Source organism: Dendropsophus ebraccatus, chromosome 8, assembly GCF_027789765.1.
Source record: "Dendropsophus ebraccatus isolate aDenEbr1 chromosome 8, aDenEbr1.pat, whole genome shotgun sequence".
Lineage (NCBI taxonomy): Eukaryota > Metazoa > Chordata > Amphibia > Anura > Hylidae > Dendropsophus > Dendropsophus ebraccatus.
Genome location: NC_091461.1, coordinates 73,623,983 through 73,628,399, shown reverse-complemented (window position 1 = coordinate 73,628,399; position 4,417 = coordinate 73,623,983). Strand labels below are relative to the sequence as shown.

Below are 4,417 nucleotides of genomic sequence, written 5' to 3'. Positions count from 1 at the left end.
CCTCCCCATTACTGTACAGTAACTTGACATATATGACATATTCTGCTGTTTCTGAATGTTTTTATTTGTTTTACATATTATTCAGAATAATAAATCATTATTTTTGGGGTGTGGAACCAATTGTCTGCATTTCCATGATTTCTTATGGGAAAAATTGCTTTGGTTTAAGAGTGGATTTGGATTACAAGCACGGTCCCGGAACGAATTATGCACGTAAACCAATGCACCACTGTATACATAAACCTTTCATCTTCATGACAGTTCTGTATTTATGGATTCTTCACTGGAAAATTAAACTAGGCTCTTTGGGGAACATGCAGACTCTGATACTACAATACCATCTGGGTACCTGCACAAGACATGCATTTGCAAGTTATTGAAAAATTGCAGAAATCAAGGCAATATTTCTATACAAAAGGTGTCTGAAAGTAAATAACTTGGCATATATAAGTGGTTCATAGCACACTATGTATCCCAAACAAATAACAGTTTGCAGCTGCCAAAGGGAAGAGACTACCCATAGAGAAGACAGAGCCAGTTTATCACATCTCTTATTATAGGACAGGGGTGTCAAACTCAAATAGACAGTGGGCCAAAATTAAAAACTTGGACAAACTCGCAGGCCAACCTTGATATTCATTGAAACGCACAAGCAGCATATGTGGAACTTTCAGAGTGGCTTGCAGCGTTCCTGGCACTGTCAGAGTGCATCACCAAGCACTTTGCACTACGATAGGCTCCCATACAGTAATAATTCTGCTGTTTGGTGTCATGTGCTGTAAAGTGAGTAGATGTGTGGGTTGTCCCCGTATTTAGGATCCCTCATTTAAAAATAATATCCCCTTCTGTGACCCCCCCATATAGTAATAATGACCCCTGCCCCCATAGTAATACCCACCATTCTACTCCCTCCCCCCTCCTGCCCCAACACACACACACAAAAATCATACTCACCTAATCCAGGTATGGAGCGGGTCTTCCTCTCTTCTCCAGCCATAGTACCCGACTCCCCTTCCCTGCCGAAGCGCACTGTGAGGATAGCAGCAGCCCGCCCTCCCCCGGGCTCAGCATCGGGTGATGGGTCCCGGGAAGGAGAGTGCAGGTGCTATGTGGCGATTGCGCCCCTGACACCGAGGGCACATAGCACCCGCACTCTCCTTCCCGGGACCCATCGATGCTGAGCCAGGAGGAGGGCGGGCTGCCGCTATCCTCACAGTGCGCTTCGGCAGGAAAGGGGAGTCAGGGTACTATGTAGAGCTCAGCTGGGTCTGGGGGATGTCAGTGCCGGCGCCTCCCGTGGTCGTTGGCTGATTGGAACGGCTCTGACTTCTCTCCCTCCCCCAGCATCACCCACACAGTATGTGGGTAAGCTGCTGCTGCTGGAGGGAGGGAGGGAGGTCAGAGCCGCTGCGGGGATAGGTGCCGGGACTTCTGAGTTATAGCAGTGTCCCGGCACTAAAAGGGCCAAAAATAATAGCACCGCGGGCCAGCTCTAGGGAATCATCAGATTTCCTAGGCGGGCCAGAAATAATGGCACCGCAGGCCAGAGTTTGACATGTCTGTTATAGGACCATAAGTTATAGTCAGCAAACTTTACTTTTTATAAAATCAGCTGTTTCCGGCCATTAAACGGTAAAAATACCAAGGCAGTAAAGTGACTGGAAATCTAACAACTCACACATAGACTCGGATAACTTAAGAGAATGCATTTATTAAGTGAACAGAACCTTTTCAGGATAAGTTAAGCATTTCACATTGATATAGATAGCATAACAGACTGGAATGTGTCATTAGCTCCATCACTAAATTCTGAGGTTTTAATGGTACAGAAAGGTTTCTTCACTTCTTGCCACCATATCCTCCCAACCCTCCTTGGCCACCAAAGCCTCCCAACCCTTGGCCAGAGAGACCTTGCTGCTTACAGCAGGGATCCTGCACGACAGCACATGGATCTAAAAAAAAAAAGTAAAAACTAAATTAAAACAAGGTTTTATAGATTGTTTTTAAATAGTACCAGTGTTTTTTGAGAACAGCATTATATACAAAACCATGAAATATATGTGATCTGATTACAGAGATGATAATTAATACAAAAGGGAAAATTGGAATCTGAAGTTCCTGGGTCCCAATGCAAAATGTATATAATGTGGTAAAAACTGGATGTCAGAAAACAGCGTATAGAGGGTGAGCCAACTACAACCAAACACACTTGGATAAGGTTTTTACCTTAGTGAACTGAGCTTGAATATACTGTATAGGCATAACTCTATATTGTATAACAACTCTCTCATGTAATAGGGCCCAATGCAAAGGATTTGTCTGTACAATGTGCCTCTGAGTAGACAAAGTACTATAAACCATCATAGGTATAGGCATAGGCATAGGTAATCTTTCTGTGTAAATGGGCCCTAAGCAACATTGTTTTTTTTTTTTTTGTTTTGTTTTTTATACCTTGGCAAGGAGGAGGTGCACATGGATCTGGGCAGCATTTGGGTGTTTGATCTATACAGGACCTGCTGTATGCACCTCTTATGTTATCCATCCTGAGGACTTTACAGACTGTATTGTTCCCCCTCACCACTGTATTGCCAGTGCAAAATATGGAACATGTAATGTAAATGTGTACACCGTACCTCTGGGTAGACAAGATACTATTCCCATTGTAAGCAGACAAAATGAGGAACCAGCACTGAGGTCACCGCACCCCACTACTGTATCCATTGCATTGCGTTCCACTAGATTCTCATGTCTATGTTTGCATCAAAGTATTATCAAAAGCTATATCAAGTGAGATTATAAGAAAGACATTAAGACCTAAGAAACCAATTTTTTTCATACTTTGGCAAGGTGGTGGTGCACATGGATCTGGGCAGCATTTGGGTGCTTGGTCCTGGCAAACTGGGGCACATGCTGAAAAGAGAAAGTTATGATTATATCAGACAATGTCAGGGAAACAAAAAGGATTACAATCATCACATTGGAAAACTAAGCCATATATTGAAGTAATAATTTAGTTATAAGCGCATTGGTGCAAGGTTGGCACTACCTACTACTGCTGCTACTACAACTACTACTACTACTACTACTACTAATAATAATAATAATAATAATAATAATAATAATTATTATTATTATTATTATTATTATTATTATTATTATTATTATAAATCATACTATTGCGCATCATTTACTAATATCAGCTAATAAATTAAAGAAACCATTTGTTTGGAAAGTTGACAAATATGAAACAAAATAAGGAGCCCATTCTATGAGGTCACAAAATACAACTGCACAAGGGCCCTGCAGGCAAAAGGGCTCAATGCTGTTTTATATGAAAAAATTAATTGTTCACAAGAGACGTCTCTGGAGAAACATAAAGGAGTTTGTCTATGGTTTGCATCCCACACCTATCAAATCAGCAGTTAGAAGCCAATAGAGCTATAAACATTATGCCTAGACATAGCTTAGTGTATGTTAGGGCAGTATATGTATATACAGTGAAATAGAGTTACCCTATTCTGTTGTATGATGTTGTATTTTTATACTTTTCATATAATTACAGTTACCCGAAATCATTAACCCAGACCAGTTAAATCCAACTTTCGCTCTGATCTGCCTTTACATCTGTGAACATCACTCATGGGAAGCTAATAATACTTCAATCCCCTAATAATAACCCCCCTTACTGCGTAAGAGACTGGCCGTTCCGTGACTCGTGCGCACCCACATCAGAACTGCCCACAGCACACTATGGAGCTAGCGACCGGCGATTCCATAGGCAGCAATGTTACGTATATTTTCGTAATAATCGCGGCGGTTATTGCAATCGGCAACAACAGCCGTAGTTTTACGAAAATAAACGTAGTGTGAACATAGCCTCAAAAAGATATCAAATGCTATTTAGAAGGTACTTACGGTCTTTGCACTGTCCCTTTGCTGACATGTTTGTTTCTGTGGATGTGGTAGACGTCTGAGGGAAGAAACAAGATCACAACAGATGGATACTGCAGCTTGTCACAGTGGTGCTATATATACAAATCTACTGTCATTAATGAGCAGCATAGCAGATACCAAAATAAGCCAATTGGAATCCTAATTGTTGGTTTAACTACAGGATAAATTCTATAATTTGCATACCTTGAAGGCAAGGTGTACTCTGCCAAAGTCTGTGATGCAAATCATTTCCTATAACTTACACACATGTTAATCTTTTATCAAGATAATGACTTTCTATATGAGTACATACTTAAAATTCATAAATAAAATCATTTATCAGATAGGAGTATAATAGTTATACATTCTAAGACTGGATGCTGCCAGTGTCCAAACATTATTCTTATTACTAACTCATCTTGTTAGTTCACTTATTTCATTGATAAGAAAACTTAGCACTGCAACAAAAATGTGACCAAGTATT

The 4,417-nt window shown here is 40.7% G+C and overlaps 1 long non-coding RNA gene across 1 annotated transcript; it reads right to left on the bottom strand.

Moving 5' to 3' along the window:
• Positions 1-1,691: 1,691 nt before the first annotated feature.
• LOC138798654 (uncharacterized) lies at positions 1,692-4,024 on the bottom strand. The gene is made up of 3 exons (XR_011364126.1): positions 3,916-4,024; positions 2,839-2,910; positions 1,692-1,952 (listed from the first exon to the last, which is right to left on the bottom strand). It is a non-coding gene; the product is annotated as an uncharacterized lncRNA (long non-coding RNA).
• Between the last annotated feature and the right edge of the window lie 393 nt (positions 4,025-4,417).